The sequence below is a fragment of the Ornithodoros turicata genome, unplaced genomic scaffold (genome assembly GCF_037126465.1).
Source record: "Ornithodoros turicata isolate Travis unplaced genomic scaffold, ASM3712646v1 Chromosome12, whole genome shotgun sequence".
Taxonomy (NCBI): Eukaryota; Metazoa; Arthropoda; class Arachnida; order Ixodida; family Argasidae; genus Ornithodoros; species Ornithodoros turicata.
In genome coordinates this window covers 1509006-1531933 of record NW_026999301.1, presented here as the reverse complement: position 1 = coordinate 1531933, position 22928 = coordinate 1509006, and the positions used below count along the sequence as shown (strand labels likewise).

At 45.7% G+C, this 22928-nt stretch overlaps 1 long non-coding RNA gene across 1 annotated transcript; it reads right to left on the bottom strand.

Annotated features, from left to right (window-relative positions):
* Nucleotides 1-4015: 4015 nt before the first annotated feature.
* LOC135371680 (uncharacterized) lies at nt 4016-20912 on the bottom strand. The gene is made up of 3 exons (XR_010415696.1): nt 20725-20912; nt 9400-9498; nt 4016-6089 (listed from the first exon to the last, which is right to left on the bottom strand). It is a non-coding gene; the product is annotated as an uncharacterized LOC135371680 (long non-coding RNA).
* Between the last annotated feature and the right edge of the window lie 2016 nt (nt 20913-22928).

The window sequence follows — 22928 nt, the reverse complement described above, 5'->3', positions numbered from 1 at the left end:
CTGTCCAAGATTCAGTAGCAGAATCGGCTATACCATAGAACACAGCGTTATCTCTGCGGGATCTGTCCTCCAGGACGTTTAGCCGACTATTTATGGTCGACACATGTGCAGCGGTTTGAGCGTTATGTGAACGGAGCTCTTCCACGTCGGACTGAAGTCTTTCAAGGAGATCAAACTGCGTGTCCTTAATCGAAGATATTTCGTCTTCGACAAGGCTTAATTTATTTGAAAGGACAGATATAGCGTTGTCTGTAGATTGTTGATTTACCTGTAGTGCTTTTACTTCTGACATCAATGTTGTTACATTCCCATCTAACTTGGTTAGGATATCAAGACCACGGCTAAGTTGTTCCTCCTGTGATTTTGTCATGGGGCCCGGGTTTTGTTCTACATCGCCGGATAACAGAAGCAGTAGAAATAGGTTGTGAATATTGCGTACAGAACTCAGGAAATCTATAATGTGTGGGAAGGGCAGCAGCAGAAGATACACATAATCAGAACTGTAACAAGAAGTGCCTTTGGCACCTACCTGTCAGATAGCAACAAAGCGGTAAGGCAACATTCTTCGGCTGCTGCCGCCGTTCCCACTCTGGAGACGATGTGGAGGCTCTTTGCAAGTCATTTTGCGGGCCCCGAGCAGAGTGTGGCCGGGGCGCGGGATGAGTATGAACGTCGCATGGTGAATCAACCTTTGCATGGTTGTGACCAAAGCGACTACATGGGGCACAACACCCCATGGTGGCATGGCAAAATACTGCGCAGCGCTCACAATGAGGCACCTTGCAATCACTGCGTATGTGGCCCACGGAGCCGCATCTGCTACAAACCTTCTTAATACCTTTATAATCGATCATCGCACGGTCGCCTCCAACATCGAGGAAGTTCGGCACTGGTTCCTTCATTTCAAACTAAACAAGGCGTATGCCATTTCGAATACTCGGACGGTCTTTGTACACCGGGAAAGAGAACGCTTTTACCGTTCCATACGGTTAAAGAGCGTGAACAAGTGCATCATCTGACACATACTCTGGGAGCCTCTTGACAGTTAGAGATATCATTCTCGAAGTCGTAGTAGGTTCTAGTTGTACCTCACTGTCGTCCAAAACAACTTTTCCAGCATCAAGAAATGTATCCTGAGCTTGCGTGTTCTTCGCTGTCACTTGGAAACTAACTCCGCCTTGGTGCTGGACGGAATGCGCATGGTCATCACCGACCAAGTTACAGACGGCATCAAGGACGCCGTCTACGGGTACCGCATCGGGGACGGTGAAGTTGCAAAGAAATCCTTTGGAGGTCTCACGGTACTCAATGAAATCGGCGTCGCAGGAACGCAGGTAGTCATGATGTAGTACCCTGGGGTGGACCACCCTATGGCAAGGCTGTTAGGCTTAGCGGAGCTAGATGAATATGCGACTATATAGATATACTACTTCACCCTCTTACCAGAACCGGAGATAGCATTTCTAAAAAAAAAGAAAAAAGAAAAGCACAGGCTGATAATGTCTGTGCCTCGAAGTGGCTGGAAGGAGTTGTCCATTACATCATCACACCTTCTTGTTTTGTATGTTTTACAAGAAATTAAAAGTGCCTAGCGCCCTTCGTCTTGCGTGTGTTCCAACATCCTTTGTCTTTCCCAGAGCACTTTGTCTGATGATAAGCACCAACTAGCGAATTCTTCGTTTTAATGGAATGAGCAGTTGTCCGGCGTCAGCGTATCAGCGGTGAACAGTCATCAGGTGTGCAATTGGATGCGCCCCATGCGGACAAACCCGCTACCGCCAACGTCGGTCACCCTTTCTTGCCGTGTCGACGTCGGTTCTTTGGCTGGTCCTGTCGCGTGCCTACCACAAAAAGGGGGTTGGTCCGAGATCCGTGCTATGAAGATCCGTGCTATGAGATCCGAGCCATGAACTTTGAAAGGACATCAAAGGTGTACGAAGGAACGAGGAAGACGCCTCGATAAACGCGCTGACAAGCACCCATTTCATCATCGTTTCCATGCTCAAATTTAGTTGAGACGGGAAAGCTTTTCACACAACCCATCTCACAAGCAAGCATATATTTTTCGGCATTTTTCTGTAAATGTCGGAAATATAACGCCATGCTTACCGTAGAACACGCGTAGTGAGGATGAAAAATTGTTATGTGGGTGATGTATTATATCGGGTTGCATAGCAGTTCTCGGTGCATAACGTAGCGCTTCGGAGTTAGTTAACTTACACAGTAGAATGATCCACGTACACAAGCTGTCGGGACGTCTATTGCTTCATCCTTGGAGGCGTGCTCTGTTGTTGTACTCTGATGCGCTTCTTTGAGAACATGGGCTCTACGGCTCTAACAGTACAAGACCAAACGAAGCCTCCACTTTATTTTCTGTCTGAGTTGAAATGTGCACCAATTTACTCCGTATGAATAGGCGTACTATGTATCACAGTCAGTGTGTCAAACCGAAACGTTCTTCAGTTTGATTCGGGTCCAGGTTCAGCCATAACGGTTCTGTTCCGGTTCAGCTCAGGACATCACATATATCGGTTCGATGAACCGGTTCAGTGGGTGTAAACCGGTTCAGAACCGGTTCGAGGTGTCAGTAATCTACAAAATTATAGGTAAAAACTAAAATTGATACAAGATCCCTTGGTTCCGTTTTTTATAGATTTATTTGTATTTTTCGACCAACAAGATATGATTGAAATTGTCGAAAAATAAATAAAACGATACGTCTAAATTATAACGGTAACATATCATCTGGAAGTGGAACGTCCGTGTGACTACTGACTAGAGCATGGGATATGTTTTGGCACCTTATACGTCAGATGTCAGGGTGACAAAGGACATCTGACGAAACACAAAGAAAGAGGACAAAGGACATCAGGACAAAGGATGTCAGAGCGACACCTAGTTTCAGGAATTTTTTTATGTCGTATCTTGCTATGGCAAAGGAAGTAGTCCCTATTGCTGAAATGGATCTTCCAACGCCCCACTGAAGTCTCAAAGCTTGCCTTCTTGGGCGTCACTAGGTTGCTGCACTAACATGGATATGGTTGAAAGGACTTCACTCACCGAAACTTTTATTCACCTCCGTGTGCTTCCTTTCGCCTTGTTGCGTCTGCGTTCTGACAGATTCACACAACTTCGGCCAGCGTCTACACTCCAAAATGGAAACTATTCGCCTAGAGATCGAACTGTAGGTGGCACTGCAGCGGAGCTCTAGTGGGGATATGGCGCGATCCGGCGAAGCAGGTGCAGCTTTTCTACGCGGGTGTCGCAGTGTTTTTGGATGAAATGCCGCTGTCAGTGCCTCGCATATTGTAGATGTGATGAAATTCGCTAGTTGACCAAAAAGTTGACCAAAAGCGCTGCACCGCAAAACACTGAGGTCGCGAAGTTGTGAAAAGAAAATCACCTGTGTGCGTTTGAAGAGAGACACTGCCTTCCTTGTTTTTTGTCTTTTGCTGCTCTCACTCAAATATTTATTCATCGCCTGTATAGCTGTCTTTTCCTTTACCTTCTTATTGTACATCGAGACAACAAGGAATAAAAAACAAAACTCAAAATTCCTGTTTCCACTGGTCATGGAAACCTAAATGTACAATTGTGCAAGAATGCAACATAGGGCAGAATAGCGTAATAACTACTGAAGTCCCTCGCTATAATTTTTGCGTAGTATAACAGCTGTGCTTATTCAGGTCGTGTGAGAATGGGAGAGGTTTGAGGTTTGATTCGTCTCCCGTGCAGGCATTCATTAAACGGTGCTCAAATAAGTTACGAGATGACCGCACCTGTGTGGTGGACTTGACTTTGGGGGGGGGGGGGGTGCTACTGGTCAGGTACTAACTACATACAAACTAAGTTTTTGGTTCAAACGGCAGGTATATTCTGAAGCTCACTGTTGCACACGTGCTTGATACCTCACAAAACACACGCGTTTTGTGGGGTATTTTATCTTGAATGGGTGTTTTCCAATGATCACGTATGTAAAAGCCTGTCATACGGTCAGATGAAATGAGGTGAAGGCTTGAAATTCACACAGTTTAAAACTTCCATGTCATACATATATTCATACATCAAATGAACCTTGTGTCCAGCGCGCGTAGAATACCATAATTGGACATTCTGAAATAACCTCGAACGGTCGTCAGAGAAACCATTCTACAAATAACCGTGACATCGTTATACTTATGATTAAAAAAGAACTGTTACAACATTGACCTCAGCTCTCGGTACGTTTTGTTTGACACACAGAACCGCAGTGACAAATATAATATAACAAAGACCGATTGGGATCCGCATACTTGAACATATGAAGGTTCTGTGGTTTTCTTCCCTGCTAAGCAGTCTGGTGCAGGGAGCTAGACAAGTTCAAAAAAGTTATTCACTAAGTCATTTTCACTCATCTTGAAGCGATTTTAAAAGCTCAAGTGTGCAGAAACTAAACCTTCCAGGCATGTTTTCGAGCACGATGACCACAGCGAAAGCACCGGCTCAAGCCGCGAATCCCCACTGAGGGCAGTTCACGGAGCTGCCGCATGGTGGCGACGCTGTTCGATCTCGAGACGAATAAAAGTACGCCAAGCCGCAGCTGCCGCTGCTGGCGCCGGAGCCCTTCCAAGTTGCAAATAGAATGACTGAACTGTTGTGACAGGCGAGTCGCGACACACTTGCAGCAGCAGAGCAGTGCGGCCTTATTGAACAATGAGGTTCTTTGGCTACGTTTTTAATGTTTCACGTGATGTTGTTGCAATGCACTCCTGCTGCAATACTTTCGAGGGAATGACAAAACATGTTTCTTCTATAAGTGGCGGGGGGAGGACAACTTCCTTCACCCTTGGCCTTGTATGTCCTGCGCTACCGAATCCCGGTCCTGAGTATTATGACACATAACACGGACGTCGCCACCAGACGATAGGATAGACAACAGGCGGCACACACCAACCCGAACCGAACCGGTATTCTGAACCAGTAATCGAAGTTTTTAGATACACTCGGTTCCAGTTCAGCACCGAGATGGTGCTAGTGATTACGATTCAGTTCCAGCTAAAAATAACGGTTAATTCTGGTCTTGAGTTTCGTTTTCCCTTTTGGAGGATGTGATTTACAGTTCCTTTCTTTCACTCTCTCTTTCCTTGTTTTGCGTTTTGCTAAACGATGAACCTCGAAGTCTTGATGGTGATCTGTTCCACGTGGCGGGACGCAGGAGGTTACACGGCGCAACTGGCGGTGACGTTGATGGGGTCGCAGTGGTGATCTCGACTGTAGTCACACACACACACAGATTTTTACCATTGAAGTTACGACAATCTACTACGTGTTAATGCACAGCTGTGTTGATACAACAATACAATGTTGGCGACAGTTCGTTCGTCTCACAATACAGCGATGTCTACGCACTGCATCTGGTTTTTCGTTACGTGGCAGCCGTGAGTCGAAATCGGTGTACTAGAGAAGGACGTAAATAACGAACTGTATATGCATATCTAAAACGCACTCGACCCAACACTGTTGTCAGTCGTTTGAGTTGTAGAATGTCCATTTGTAACGACACGTCTTTTCGAACACAAAGCAAATAAGCCCGACATAAAACGGTACAAACATTACTGCTCCGTTAGCAGCGTCACTGATACAGAGATTGCATCATCAAACATGTACCCTTCTTTTTTGACATCTGTCACGCGAATGAACTTCCCATATCCCCATCCTTTATTGCATTTCCATCGTGGCCTCTTGAAGAGCTCCATGTTCTCATTCGTGAGTCCCGGTAGAGCACGGGATATATCCTTTTGTTTGTACATCGGATGGTGAATAGACAAAGTATAGGGCGTTCTGAAAGGCCACTGTAACAATTCATCTTTGGGTCCGACACAGAGACGGAAAAAGACACCCAGCCACAGGTGGCCATCGATATTTTTCACTTCCAGCGAAAGACAAGTCGTGTATCCTCCAATTGGGAACTCGCCGCTGTAGATAAACTCATGACCCGATGTACTTGCTTTTGAGATCTTCCCAGCCAGTCCTTCTGCGTGCCAGTGAACAGTAGGCCGCGGGAACTGACAACCTTTTCGATCCCCGGAGGACAGTGAAACAAAAGACTTCTGGAAACAGACAAATGGCAGGCATTATTGTCGACGTTCTAGATTGCACACCATCATACATCATCGCTCGCACACTAGAAGTCACCATACTTAAACAGAGTAAGACGCTTCAGCATACTAAGGTACAAAATAAAAAAAAAGAAAGGAATGCAGGATTATTCTCGTGTCGCCAAACCTAGCTTTTGATTTTTGCTCACTCTAAAGGAACCGGGTCTCTCCACTTATTTTGAGACTAGAGAGTAGTGTTCGATTGTAAACATGTAAACACCAAATCTTTCTAAGAAAGTGTCATAGATTTTGTGATAAACAAGAAAAATGAACGACACTTTCGCCTCCGGTTTCGGTTTGGGAGAACACAACCCGAAAGTTAATTCACGGTAACGAATGTGTTGCCCCAAACTCAAATTAAAATATCTGGTATTTTGCACGCCTAGGGGTTGACATAATATTTCACGTGGTGCAATCCCCTCAAAATGTCACCTGTACCCATACGCATATTTAAAGCCCCGAGAATAAGTCCGTCTTTTTTCTCGGTGTTTAAGTGTGAATGTTCGTCAGAACCATCTCGTCTGCTTTCTTGCTGCTTTATTCGCGGCTGTAGGTGCTTCTCTCAAATTACAGCAGATACAGAGCCTTTATTTTTCACTTTTCAATCGAAAAATATATGAACAATGCAAGGGACACAGGAAAAAGTAGAGAATATGTCCAGTTGTATGACGGCAGTTGAAGAAAAGGCTGCGGATTTGGGGGAAGTGGGCACCATGCGGTGCCTTTTCTTCAACGTCCACCATTCAATTGCAACTATGGGAGTTGTGAGCCTTCTATGTCAAATTGCCTCAACCATTACCACAGTACAGTGTATTTCTGGACGGTCTGCACATCGAACTCTATTAGAGCTGGCATGCTCTTGAGTACATGCGGATAAATATGAACTAAGAATGCATGAAATATTATGCACCAAATACTATGAAATATTATGCAATTATGCACCAAAAATCTTGGAAAGATGCAGTAAAAACCCTTATGCACATTTTTCATTGTGTTAGGTATGAAAGCAATGGATCGAATGCATATTTGACAAAATTTGGCATTTTGTTGCGCATTACACGGTGAAATAAAGCCGCCTTCTTTCAGGAGTACCAGCGGCATGACCGACTTGGAGGATAAAAGCATACGCTTCCTGGTTGTAGCTAAGGTCCAGTTGGACTGGGGTCTGGTGTGTTCTAGTCTGACCACCGGCTGTGCTGCCCAAGTTTTTACCTGGGTTTTCTGGTAGACTTTCCACACAAGTTTCGGCATAGTTCCCCGTGAAGTCGGTCGGCGGCGCATACACACTAACTCCTCTGTCACCGTACTACTTCCTGCTCACCTCTCTCCATCTGTCCACGCACGTATGTCGACCATACCCACTGCCGCTTCGCGGCGCTGACGCGATACCAAAAAATAGCTCAGGTGCACACAACAAAGAGGACTTGCGGCACATGTGTAAACCATGCAGCTAAAGGCTTTACGTTTGGCACTGCATCATAATGCGGATTAAAATGTCCAGTTTGCATTGTAATATACACTATACATCTCCGTGTCGGAAAAGGAAGTGGCGAACTCCAGTAAGGCCACGTTCCCACTACCGGACAGCGTCCGCAACGGCAAAAAGGTTGCATTGTGGTCACCAGAGGCCCGCTTTCCTGCGACGTCCAAGCACTGTCACTCCTTGCGCTGACGACCAGCGGACGGCAGTGACCAACTAAAGTCAAAGCGAAGAAGAAGCCAGGGGGGGGGGGGTGAAAAAAATAAATAAAAATAAAACAGACACATACGAGTCGTATAGCGCGTGCAGGAGTCTCAGTTGCCTTGCCGTCGTCGGTATATCTGGAGAGTAGTATGACAGTCGGTGTGGACACTCCTGCCGTTCTCCGTTCCTCGCTCCGAGAGCGCCCCTCTAACAGTGGGGACGTAACTGGGACACATGGGAAGGAAACAGCTACGAGATTGCATGGCACCATTGGATATTCCATTTCGTCATTTTTTCTCTGTTGAGAAATGCTCCCGACAAAACATGGGTGTGTATCGTAAATCAGCACAAGTTCCGTCAGCAGACACACGTCAAACACAGCTGACAGCGTATGTGCATGTCAGGTTCCACTGGGACACAGACACATATTTTTCTTTCAAGTGGACAATGCGGTAAAAACGTTTTGGCTGAACTATGCACAATCATGAGCGATCAGATGTGAAGTATCATCGGACGGTTCGTTCGCACCGCCTGCACAGTCATCTGTGACAGGACAGATGGTGTATGGAATAAGGGTCATCATCAAGAACACTTTAGTCACTGATATATTCCTGAGAATTGCTTGCAAGCGAAGCGACGTCGAGTACCGATTCCGACGATCCCGACGTAACCGGCGCTCGCCGGGCCGCTCCCCTTTCCGACGCTCGCCGACCAGCTGTGCGAGAAGACGTAATCTCATTCGCGCAATTACGCGTGACATTTTCGGGGGTTTTGTGGAGAGGCACTTCCGCAATCAGTCGTCTCCTCTTGTGATGTATTTCATCAGATTGCTCGGTACATTCGCAACCTATTCACCTGGAGATTTCGCTGCCCTTGTCGAAGATCACCGAGGAATGTCATGAAGGAATATCGCTGGGAATATCACTGACGTCTCGGAGTCGACTGGGATGGAGGCGATAGTGCCTTTAAAGCCCATCAGCCATGCACGTGCAGCAAAAGCAATATGACGCCAGACGAAGGTACGAGCTTGAGCGCCGCTGTAAGAAAAGATCCCGAACATTTGTGGGTAGTAATTCGCGCGTGGCGCAGCCAGGATAGCAACTGAACATCACACCCCACCGAAACGTGGAATATACGATACGCTTCTGATCGGAATTTTCGCGTAAGAGGACACGAAGCCTAGCAACACCTTCCATGAGAAAGTGAAGAAGAAAGCTCCCGCACCTGTCCGTCTGAAAATATGGCAAAATAAAAACTATGCATGCATTTTCGTGCGAAATATGTCATAACATGCAAAACATGAATTTATATGCATCACAGAACTTTTGAAATCGGTCCCAAACCAAGGCCAAAAGTGTTATTTCATCGTCGAAATACATTGTGGAAATACTTCTTCCACATTAAGAAGAAGAAAAAGCAAAAGAAAAGAAAGAAGAACGTGCCCTTGCGTGAAAATCGGCTTTCTACTCATGACTACGCAACCTATATTAAGTAATTCCGTGGAGGACTTACTCTAAAGTTGAGGAATAGCATATCTTACCGCCAAGACAATGTCTAGAGCCGGGCGAGAACACGTACCTGTTCCGTAATGTTGTCTGTCTTGTCTTCAAGTATCTCTGGTAGTAACCGTCTCCCTTTATCACCCGAGCTACCATGTAGTAGCCCCGTACGGTTGGCCTATAAACATAAACGTTGACTGAAGACCTTCCAAAGTACCACAATGTATTCAAAAATACACCAACTGGGCGTGCACGGTGAACATTTCGCGATAGGAGGAGAAAATTTAAAGAAATAAGCCATGTACCGACACAGGGCGTTATAATGTTGCACACCCTGCTGCATCCACCTGGAAGGTACAAGCTTTCGTTCAGGATCTCTACAACAGATGTCGAACTCCACGCTGGCTATAAGGCAACTAGCTCTGCAACTAGCTCAACAGAAAAACGCACCTGGGTAATCTGAACGAATAGAGTGACCGCTAAACGATTCCTCCATGAAGAACTACGTACACTGTTCAAAAATATTATACATTTTAGGGTATAAACACATTGCCCCAGGGCGCATACCATTTGACGTATAACCACTATACCTCCTTCGAAGTATAGTAACTTTATACCTCCCTGAAGGTATATGATTTCTTCCTCAAGGTATAGACATATATCTCTTGAAGGAATATTTTTTAATCCCAGGAGTAACCGGTAATATTCGCTTCATTTCAGCGCTCTATCAGAGTGGCACTTTCCCAATCCAGATCGGAGCAAAATCAGAACAAAGTAATATTGAGCGACATATATATGTGCTTTATACCGCGAGAACGAAAAAGAGGAAGAAAATACTTGAACACGCACGCACAGAAACGTACCCACAAACTCATATTCACAAAGTGAACGTGTAAATCGGAAAGGAGGGCTCGTGCAGACTACTCGCAACGCAAGAAGCAACGTGGGAGGAGTTCGTATTTGGTAGAGAACAGATACTGGTATAATACATCGTGGCTTCGCAAAATGTGGGGCCACTTTTGCCCGGTGAGCAACTCTATGAGTGAGGACGCGTAGATTTGGTTATTTCAGGAACATGTAGCACGCTGCTATAAATCAATCTCCCTATTAATTACGATGCAGTTGTATCACTGACTGGGTTTCTTAAATAAATTACTGCTTAACTGAGATGATGCTGTCTCCACCACAAATTAATGTCGTACCACAGGTTCACAATTAAAGGTATACTATACAGAACGCCTAAGATATAAACGTTAGAAGTACCTTATTATACTATCACTGCCGTGGACGGTATAGCCCTGCGACGTTCCACATGGCTTAAATGGGCTACAGACGTTGGTGATGAGGTATAAATATGGTAGTTTAGCCCTCGACAGAAGCGAAATGGCGCTGACAAGCTGGTGGTGCATGACTGTGAAGTAACACCCGAGACAACGAGAATTTGTCTGAACTCCTTGTCTCGGGTCATAACTTCACAGAAGTTTAGCCCTGACTTATACCTTCGTTATACCTCTTCTATACCTTTTCTTCCAACAGTGTACACGTTGCCCGTCAAGAAATTGTCGACAGTGGAAAACCATAACGCTGCAGTTCGTTCGAAATGTTGTTGTATAAAAGGTGATGAAGTGGTGGAAACCACATATTGGCAAATCTGTTGATGCATATTCACGGCTATTGAAAAGCGGCTACTGCGTACCTTCTGAAATTCTGTTGAGACCCTGTCGTGAGTGAATCTGTTGCATTTCTATTTACCTTAAGCTGAAATACAACGTATGCTGCTATTGACACATTTTTGTTGACCTCCTGAAGACCAATTATTGCCAGGCTTTCTGACTAATATGTTTGGGATACAAATTCATGTTGTCAATACAGAACATCTGGAAAAGTGCACTTGTCTGCATCACACCACGTCTATTTACCTGTGGACAACACATGAATATATGCTGGCAGAGTGTGTGAGTGTGCTGCTGAGACCTCAAATAGTAGTTTTGTGTAGAAACCAGCATTTCTCCCTCTGCCATTTCTTTGTTTAACATCGGTATTCACACATTTCATTTTCTGTTTTTCCTCTGCTTCGTTGCGCGCATTTCCCCCATAACTAGCAATGTGCGCCCGAGCAAAGTGCCACCAGCCTAGGTAGGTAGACCGCTCGTCTACTGAACATTACCCCCACCCCCGACAAAAAACACAAAAAACGAAAAAGAAAAGAGAGAAATATAACAGCTTCCATGACCACTAAGTCAAAAGAGCTCGGTTAGAAAGGCATATGCAACAGCGGCATTTCATTAATAAGAGGAAACAAATCCCATATATTATTTGAAGTGAACATCTTCGACACAAGTGTGCCTGGTTGGGTAAAAACAATAGTGAATAAAATCTCAACCAGGAAGGGGATACCCGATGTAAGGAAGGAGCCGACCGAAGCAGCATGCCAATATTGGTCCAATGTTGAACCCATGTGGGCTGCCAGGGCTACCAATATTGGACCAATATGGGCTGCCTATATTCATAGGTGGGGAGTAACGCGTTACAAAGTAGTGCGTTACCGGTAACGCGTTACATTCGAGTAGTGAAATATGGTAACGCATTACATTTGGGAGAAAAGTAATGAGTAACGTAACGTCATTACATTTTTACTAACTAACGCGTAACGGCGTTATGCGTTACTGCGTGTTTGGGAACATTGCTTCATCGTCTAAACTTGAAAGGTTGAGCGAGGACCGTGCCTGTAGAATCCGGGAAAATCCCCGATTTTTTCTATTCATCCTCAACAATGACAAGAAGCTCACATCTGCACCCTCGAAGAACGCAAGAGGACTATTGACCTACCTTGGTTGAGATGTCATCTTTGTTTACCACCTCTATTTTTCACTCCCTCTGGTATTTTTCGGACGAATGGGGTAAAAGCGACAGAAAAATATCCTCTACCGTCTGAACAAGTAACAAAATTTGTACTGTGTGAGATAAAAGGTCACCGTCTCTATCAACCTAGACAAGCAGCACGCACTTGTCATTAGGAATCCGCTCAGCCACACAGATGAAAATTTTGAGCGTCAACTACTTCTGCGTTGCAATAAATCATACTGTAAGTTTTGTTCATGCGTGACCCTTGTTTGTGCACAACATTGCGTGTATTGATCTGCGGAACGCACTTGTGTGACTCAACCAAAAATGGTACATATTATAAGGACAACTGGCGAAGTAATGCAAAAGCAACGGCATTACTTATCAGAAGTAACGGCGTTAGTAACGCGTTACCTACTATCTCAACAGTAACGAATAACGTAACGCGTTACTTTTTGAAAAGGTAGTGAGTAACGGTAGTGCACTACAAAATAAAAGTAACTTCCCCACCTATGCCTATATTGGCAAGCCCATTTTGCCCATATGACGCCAATATTTCCGTGATAACGCCAACGGTGATATCGCGTAATAATGGTGGTGGTGGTGGGTGGTGATAGGGCTTGCCGTTGTCGGCCTCACGTGTGTGGGCAACGTCACGACTCACGCCCTGGGGGAATGTGCGTCCTGGGCCGACTTCTAAGTGTCTGAAAGCGTCTTAGGAAAACCCAGGAAAAACCCCAGACAGCACAGCCGGCACCGGGATTCGAACCCGGGTCGCGTAATAATAAATCATTATCCAGTATAACATCCACCACTGATATTACTTTTGTCCTCTTCTTCTTCTTTATTCCAGCAGATCTTTTTGATCCACATTGCATCGCGTTATTAAAACAGCATTGCACCGCCCTAAAAACGACGAACAGGTGCTGGACCGTCTTGCTGAGCGCAGTTGTATTCCAAACTGTAGGATGGGACGAGCGAAAGCTTGCCCACATCACATTTCAAATTAAGTGCTGCCCTCGCCACAAAAACGAAAAGCAGGATCAACTAGGCAGACCCACTGAACTGCCAGTCGTCCCTCAGAAGCCTTCATTGGGATCGCAATAGTGTATGAGTCAAAAACTTCCAACCCGCTCCTAGAGTATAAACGAGCGAAACACCTTCGTGACGGTGACGGACATACGCCTCAGCAACTCACACTGCCTGCAGTAACTTGAAAGCGCAGCATTACAAAACAAACATCCCTTCTGTCACAGGGCAACCTGTTGTTGTGCGAGTTTGTGTTTAAACATGTTTCGGTGCTCCTTTTTTGCGAGTTAATTTAGACAAGAGTTAGAACGGGCACTTGTTCCGCTGGATATGACAGCTCGGGGATTCTACAGTTTACTGCCTCCAGATGTTTTGTAAGATGTGTTGGAGGGACAGTCCGAGCCAAGAAACCGGACACTTCGACGCAACTATGTGTGCGTAGTCCGGGTTGTTCTCGACCCCCTGTGTCGAGGCCAGGCATGGCATTTTTGGGTCGGTCGAACTGTTTACGATAACCCAATGGCACATGTTTTTCGTCCAGAATCTTTTGGGCCCCCAAATTCTGGGAATTGTCTTCAGGCTCTGACTTTTGGAAAGTGAAAAGTACATTACTGTTTTTTATATAAAGCTGCCAGTCGTGTTGGGTGGCAGGGGCGTGGTGACCATTTTTCCCGCCCAAGAAAAGAGGGATACCCCGTGAAATGAGTTTTGGAAGCCCCATTTAACGAGGTTATATATAAGGAGATAGTTGGAAGAAATTGGAGGTGTTCGGTTGTCGATTTGGAAAGGAGAAGAAAGACAACGCGAATGGGGGTAGGAGCGGTTTTTCCCGCCGGGGAAGTTTGGGAAGAATAGCGGCGGCACTAGTTTCTGTTTCAAGTAACGGTGTCGACGATCGGTTTGTAGTATCAAGTGCAGGTTGCTGCAAAGGAAGTTAGTTGATTGGTGTGAAGTGTGCAAGCGAGTGTGCCACGGTGTGACGTCGAGGGAAACGCAGAAGACACGCCGCCGCAACAAGAAGACGTCTCAGGCTCTTCGAATTTTCTTCGGACTTCCCCATCCCTATACAGCTAAGTGATTTCGATGAGACTGGCGCAGTGCAATTTTGTCGAGTAGTCTGAGTAGTGGTTTTAACTGCGAATTTAAGAAGCCGGGATACATTGTGTGCATTTTGTGGGGCACCTGGGTGACGAGTGTGATTTTAGGTTCATTGAGCAGAGAGTATCGTTGGGAAAGTCTGTAGGATCGTAGAGGTGGAGTGTTTTAGCGTGTGATATACCTTGATTTCTCTGTTTGTCGTGACTCGCTCAGTAAAAGTGCAAGTTTCATTGTTTGTTGAAAACAGTCTCGGCTCATTCATTACCGCACTGGCCACAATCCCTCCACTAACCGGGTCCGAATCTATATATTGATGACGGGTGTAGGTTTCTTCCACCAATTCCGACCCGAGCCCGTGACACCTTCCTATGAAACACTGCGTTTCTTACTTGACCTGCCGCAATTCCGTTGCCATTATAGAAACCAGCGACATTTTTGCCCGAATGAAACGTGCGATCCGAGCATCGGGCATGTGCATTAGTTGGAGGACGCGGGATTTCGCTCGAACGACCACGCTCTCAGTCGGTTCGACCAACAGGGGTGACACAAACCCGCCATTGTTGTAACTACCCTCAAGCGGGTGCTTTTGGCAAAACTGCCATCTTGTCCTGTTCGCACGTCGTAGAAAACGTCATTTTGAGGTCATGTGGCTTTGTTTACATGTCGTTTTGCCGCTTACCGACATATTTTCACCGTCTTAACGCCAAGAGATGGCCGTATTGCGCCAGCGTAAACTACGCGGTGCTTCTTCCGCAACATGGCAGCCCATTTCACCTTAGTTTAAGTACATCGCATCGGCTCGGTAAGTGTTAACGCGCGGTCGTCATCACATCTTTGGAAGTTGTCAACAATACGAGGCTTTATGTGTAAAACTGCGCGTTTTACTGCGAGATTATCGGATAAAAATAATTACCGTGATCGAAAAACATCCAAAACGTCGTCCAGAAACAACAACTGCATTGTTTACAAACGGTTTGGCCGCCGATCACGGGCGCCGCCATCTTTAAGGTCACGTGTGCCTTGACGTGTATCCAATGTATTGCTGTGACGTACGACCAGGACCTGTCCAGGATGCATTGCGTTCGCCCAGCACGCTTTCGTCTACGGAGCAATACATTGGATGCCACTCCTGTGGTTCGACCGATTGGCATCGCGAACCAAGATGGCGGCTGTTTGCAGGAAGTGGAAAGTTGAGTTGATGAGTTGCAGTGCATGTTACATTGGGTTTGCCAGATATCTTGACTGTTTCGAACAATGTGTGTCATCTGCGGGAAGTTGTTGAATGTAACAACGTATTGAGTTGGGTACACGCACATTCATACGACGGGGCAATGCCGCTTGCGTCGCCCCGTCGTATGAATGTGTGAGTGAGAAAACATGTAAGAGTGAAAGTGGAATGACTGAGTGAGTGAGTGAGTGGGTGTGGTTTGTCCCTTCAGGTGACGCAATCATGGAAGTGGTTGGAGAGACTAGTTAACTTAGCTCAGTTAGTAGAGCCCTGGACCGGCAATTCAGAAGACGTGCGTTTGAGTCCTGCCAGCTGACTAACCTGACTCAGCGACTTCCTTCTTTATTCTTAGGCACTCGGAGCTTTGTATGTTTGTCCTTTCTTCTGTGTTCCAACCTCGGAACATCAATTTCCAGAGTGTGCATGGGAACTACATACGAGGACACCCACGCACAGCGAACGTGAAGTCGGTGGCTGATGGTAGTGAACTCAGTTTAAAGCGTTTATATGCGTTTTATTTCATTGGTAAGAATACAGAAGGTGACGTTCCATTTTGCTCACTGCTCTGTAACACTTCGCGTTATAAAACAACGCCCGGGCGCCCTCTTTCTACCCTTTATGCCAGAAGTGTGCGGGAGGTAGCAGGACTTTGGAGAATCGCTTCCTAATGTTGTCACGTTATCTGTACTGCGCAAAATAATCAATAAAGGAGAGGGAGAATGCGGAAAAGCAAGAACAGGCACAATACAAGCGGTGCAGGGAACATACCCGCTTTTATGTTCTTCATTGAATGACCTTTATTGTTCATTAACTCTATAATCTTAATTAAAACGCATGTCTTCCAGTTTCAACAAATGAAGATAGCAAATGATCACCTGATCGGCTATTATCCGCTTCATCCGCTGTCTACAGCGACCCTCCTGTACTTTTTTGGGCGCTGTGAACCCCGGGGGACCATATTATTTCCGCCCATGCATCCAGGGACCATATTTTTCGGTGCCATTTTTTCCTACACCCACTTGCTCCAGTGTTGTATATTCATTGAGGGAGTGCTGGCAGGATCAGGGGTTCCCTTGAATAGCATAAGTTGAGAACAACTGATGTAGAAGGATATTTCGCCGCTGAGGCGGCACCCAATCCCATTGCTTGAGGAGGAGAATATGGTGAATTACGATGAATGTTCAGAGTTCACGCATGAGCCCTGTTGCTGCTAAGAAGGTGATGAGGGCTTGAAGAGCTCGTAGCTGATGCGCTGGGTTGGCCCATGCAATTGAAGAAGGGCAAGTGAGTGTGTCCCAGTGGCTTCAAGTTGGCGCTGGCGGACACGTCGCTCAGTGGAATACTGCTGACAGTCGATGAGTATGTGCTGGACGGTACTTGGAGTATTACAGCAAGGGCACAAAGCATTGTGTTATGGAGTGAATGCGACGTTTAAACGAAGTCGACGGGCGATAGACAGCATTATGAAGGACAGTGTGGGATCTACTGAGTGGAGGAGGGATCCTTCCGGGATGTCTTAACGCCATTGACGGGCGGTCATTGCTGATATAAGCACCGACATGTAAGATCGTCTGCCTAGCGGTCCTATTTAAACACTGCAATAGTTATGACTATGAATAAAAGTGTCTCTCTCTCTCTCTATCCATGTTTGGCAATATGATGGAGATTGTATGTCGACGGCGGTGAGCTTCTGCAGCTATTAAGTCTGCATCTTCATTACCACGTCTACCGATGTGGTCCGGGATATACTGTAAAACCTGCGATTGTCCCTGTTCGTGTAGTCGCTTGTAAAGTTCCAGTATGGCAGTGGGGATTGAGGGAGCCTCGAAATCCCCTGCTTGGAATACACTGCAAGGCTGCTTTAGAATCAGCATAGATCGATCACCCAGGAGCGGTGTCGAAAGTGACACTCCAATAGCTTCTTCAGGAAAAAGAGTATGGTGTACACTCTTAAAAATGAGGGGGAGGGGGGGTAATGGCAGGATCGGCTAGCCGTTGTTGACCACACAGAAGTGGGCGTTGTCACGACTATAGACCCTTTCGCGACGCCAGGGTGCGCTAATGCGCGACAGCTGGATGTGCGCCCCGTCCGTCTTCCGGTTACAGCTGTTGTTTGCAAAGACCCTTTTGACAGCTCCACGCCGCCAGGTAGCCCCAGCGCACGTTAACCTGTAGGGCCACAGGACGCCTGCAGTGTGGGAGCCCAGGTATGACCAATGACCTATCGGTATTATACATCATACGCTGATGTGCACTGTCAATTTTAATATGCACTACCTGACTCAGTTATTAACTCGATGTTGTCAAAAAACAACGGCGACGTGGAAGCTGTCTTCTACCATGACATCGTGACACTCGTCACAGCACGAGGGCATATGTTATGTGCTATTATTCCTCTTTTATTTTGCAATAACATAAATATTGTAGGGTATAAATTCCTGAGTAGATGATAGTAACTTTTATGAATATTAAAGATATTTATAAATCACTGATTTTTCGAAGGTGGGGGGTCTGGGGCTCACGTCACGTCTGCCTCCTTATATCCAGCATCGAGTACTCATATAAGTCATGCATGCAAAGCACAGTAAAACTAGTTTATGAAAATATGTTAAAATCTACATAACTGATTAGGTCTTATATTAGTCTACTCAAACAGCTAACACCTTGTTTGAGTACATCATGTTTCAAATGAGTGCTAAAACGTTTGCCTAGCCAGGAGTTATAAGAAAAATCAAAAACATAACTGCTTGTCTTGCCTTTGGGAATGGATTACTCCGCAGAGAGAAATTGACGACATATTCGTTTATCCACAGCACAGAGTGACTGTCCTTCGAATACAAGTTACAGCCAAAATGTAATTAAATTATACTGGTAGATTTGAAAACATCGGTATTTACGTAGAGTAACTAAATACTTGTAATTAATTAGAGCACATCTCTGTTCATGACCAATGATAATCGAGGTACTCCCGGGTAATGTTGGCGCAGAAAAGGACGAAAGCGGTGGGGACGAGGTCATAACTGAACAAGTGTTCCCATTACTTCGGGATGTTTGTCGCCCCCCCCCCCACACACACAAACACACAACTGCTCCGTTTTCTCTCTTGTTTTGCCCAACTAACTGCGGCTATAAGTGGTCCAGGGTAGCCAGTCTGACTTCGTCATGACTCACGTCCACTTCTTCTTCTTCTTTTTTTTTTTTTGTTCCGCTATCACATCACATAACTTGTGATTGTAACAGAGGTAAAATTTCAGCGGCCAAACGACGCATCTGTATGCAGTCTAATAATTCGGGGCTCTACTTAACGTCGCGACACAACTGCGATCATGAGCGCCGCCACAGTGGGCAGGTCGTCGATTAATTTTGCCCACCTGAGGGTTCTTTAACGTGCGTCGAAAGTATATGCATCAAGAGGTTGCGAGTACATTATCCGAGACACAAATCACCCTATTGAGCTAAACTTGACACTGGTGGGTCATTCCACGCGAAAGGATCCATTGGGTGCGCTCGACCTACCACCATTCGAGCCGAAAAAAATCGTGGCACCTCCAAGGGATGTATAATGTCACATGACAAAATATTTATTCTCTAGTAGTAACCGTTGTCGTTGCAGGCGCCATTAAACGGGGAGTTCCTTGTAGAAACCACCAATAGCCCGAAAGTTTGTAGCGACGCTCCGGGATCTTCTAGAGACTTTGGGTTTGTTTTAAATTGTAGAAGGTGGTCTATTTTATAATCGCAGCGAAATTCCCGCCTTTTTACCTTCCCTCGTTATTGCCTGCCGGCAATTTTCGCCTAGGTTTGCGATTTTTTTACGCCTGATGGGTCAGCTGAATTTTCGTTAATAGTTTTTCGCTGGTAGCTCTCGTGATGCTGCTCATGCAAAAAAAAAAAAAATCGTCAGAACTGAGGGTGTAGTTGGTAATGCAATAAAAATTGGTAAAGTAGTATTTTTTAGCTAAATCTTCATTGTTCGGAAGCGAAATTCGGAATGAGGAGGTCGGTTTGGAAAAATAATGTTTGCGTCCTTGTATGCGACAGACCTTCCCATACAACATATCAAAAAATCTCGAGGGTATTTTTTGATAAGCGCGAGAAAAAAAAAATTTGCCGACGGATACATCGCCACGTCTCCGCGAGGGAATCTGCGTCTCGCTAAGGCGTCGCGTCGAGTACAAATATTCAGCGTTGCGTTCGTCGATCAGTGTGTGCACGATGGACGAAGCGAGACCGTCAGGAAGCACGGTTGATCTCTGCAGTTCAGCCAGGTATGTTTCTTTGATCCACATCTAAACCAGATTACCTGAAGGCAAGGATAGGAGGGCAGCGTATGCTTGGGTTGTGTGGGCTGTTATCAATCAATGGGTTGTGGGCTGTCAAACAAGACACATGGTGGGTTGAGAGGCAACGACTTGAGCCCTGCACAGGCCGACTTTTCGGGGCCTGACCCGCCCCGGGCGCATCGAAAAATGGCCCGACGCGGCCCGGGCCCGGACCTGGCTCGGCCCAAAGTGAATAGAGCCCGGCCCAACCCTGTGACTCAGCGCGTAGATCCCGGCCTAGTATTTCCGGCCATGATGTACGCGTTTCTAGCCTTTATCACACGAATTTATAAGTAAAGTTTTAAGAAGAGAAGACACGGCCACAAACATACAAGAACGGTCGGTTTAACACCACAACAGCACGAGACCAAACTAAATTCAGGACGCACGCGGGCTGCTCTGTGTGAGGATGCTGTCGACAAACTCCTCCCAGTCCTTATCCCTCTCACCAAGCCTTGCGAACGTGCTTATGAAATACGTGAGGAGTCAGGAGCAATGTAAAGTGGTCTTGAGAATGATATATAGAGAGACGTATTACGTTATAGAGGGTCGAATCATACGCATAATGCAGTGTCCCTTGCTTGTTTTTGGAAATATATGCACAGGAATGACGCAAGCATAGTCCTCCATTGCGTGGGATTAGTTGCGTGACCCGGTCGAGCCTGACTCTTGGAAACATGTTTACCGGCCGGACCTGCGGTGCTGGCGTCTCTTCTAGGCCCGGGCCGGCCAGCGGTGTTGGCATATTTTTTCGGCCCGGGCCCGGCCCGGCCCAGAGCACACAGACAATAATAAGCCCGGCCTAATAATGGCCTAACTGGACTGGCTCTATCTACAAATTCGATTTTGAAGGATACAAACGTGCACAGCAAATTGAACTTACATTGCCACCATTCGCTTTCACGAGATTGCTCACTGGTGTGCATCGTCCTCCATAACACAACAGAAGACAACAGAAGATGCTACGCCAAAAAGGCCCCACACTGCACATCTTTGTGTGTCGTTAGCCAAGGCGGGAATCCATTATGGTGCTCTTTGTTCCGCTTCGGGGTTACAAAGCGTGCGATCATAGCGACTGCCGATAAGCGCTATCTAGTGAGCCCTTTGTGCGATATGCTGTATATAGGCACACATGTGAAAAACACGTGAGGGGTTACCGCCTCATGGTTCTGACAAAGGATCTCTTATTGTGTTGGTGTATTCGGAGAGCACAGCGACATGATGACAAGTCGACAATAGATTAGACACACCTTTATTGACACAAATGACGAGGCATGAGCGACGTGCGAGGGCGTCTCTATGTCCATCTCAAGGTGCGCGAAGCAGAGCTGCCGATGTTTTCCAATCGCTGCTCACAGTTTAGAGACCTAAGAGATACAACTACAGCAACGGAAACTCCTAAGAGGGACGACTGGGCTGCGCAAGGCTGTTTTTTTTTATTATTCGGTGCAGATATTTTAATAAATAAACCATGAGAGCAGCGAAGATTCCATTTGTGCATCAGTATCTTGACTAGGGTTCGGAGCCCGGGATCTCGAAATCCCGGGATTTTAGCATAATTTTATGTCCCGAAATCCCGGAACTTCGCAAGTCCAAATCCCGGGATTTCGATATTATAAATTTCGACTTTTTTTGACAACAAATATTCGGTGGTACGAGTGAAAGGCAAAGAACGGTGTCCAATCGACTTTTTGTTTCAAGCGACACTTCCCTGAAATCCGAAACCGGACCAGCATTGTTGTCCACGACATATTACAATGACGTTAGCTGCTGACTCATGTGAATTACGCAAGACACAGCCCTCAAGTAGCATAAAACTCCCATGCAATCAGAAGGAGTCTTCCAATCCTATACAACAAGAAATATTGCAGAATATATCTCTCTCTGCAGAATCTCTCTTTTTGTTCTTTTGATCCTCACGAATACGTATATGAAACGTCAAGATATGTATGTGTGAAAGCAAAAAGAGAAAATGGAGACAGCCTTTTCAGAAAATTATAGACTCGGCTGCTGCAGACTAGAACACAACAGTCACTGTGGATGAATAATTAATAACTGATTTTAGCGGCTGCGTAAGTAGAATTGCTGTACGTCATAAGTATGTATCCTCTCGTGCACTACTAACTGTGGGAAATATCCTGGGGCGTAGCCACAAGATACTCCGTAGCAGACGACAAGAATTTTCATGACATAAAAGCGCTAAAAACAGGACAAACACAAGACACACACAACAGGGAGCGCTCATGAAAGTCTGTCACCAACAAGTCCGAAGGGATGTTTTAAAGACGACAAGAAGAGACGCATTTCATTGCGGCATTTCAGTTGCCATTCCGGCACCCTGAATGCTCAATGTAATGCTCAATGCAATGGCGAATGCTCAATGCAATACGCAGGTTTCGCCCCGTGAGCTGTTTTTTTCTTCTTTCTTTCCCGCTAGAATGTTCCGTAGGGATGACAGAAGACGCGAACTAGATTGCAATTTGTGATGACATGGTTGTGCAAGTGGATATAGTCCACTACGACACCCTGGGTATAGTTGCAAAAAAATCGAGATCCCGTCCCGGGATCCCGGGATCCACATTTCGAAATCCCGAAATCTCTGGATTGTAAAAACGGCTCGGGATTCCGAACCCTAATCTGGAGTACTCCAACCCGCCGAGATACGATCTAGCGCCGACTGCAACGCTGTCTACAAGTGATTATTATTATATATTTTATATATATTTTTATTAGTCATCTCTATTAGAAAATACATACATATTTACATACAGGTGGAGAACCCAGTAGGAAACAAAATCCCTGTTAAAGGGTTCTCCATAGTGATAAACAAATACATTAGGGACTTCTGTGTCCGTGTCTCTCGGTCTTCTTCATGGATCTATACCAGCTAGCCTGCACCCTTTCCCTTGTTACATTAGGGACAGTTCACCAAGTATTCGGCATCACACCTCCTGAAGGCTTCTGAAAACTAGTTAGAAGAGACAAACAGTAGCAGTAAGACAACTAAATGTACACAAAAAGAGATCCGTATAACAACTGATTGCATAGGTAAAGAAGATAGCAATAAGTTTTTAGTTTGGAATTTAA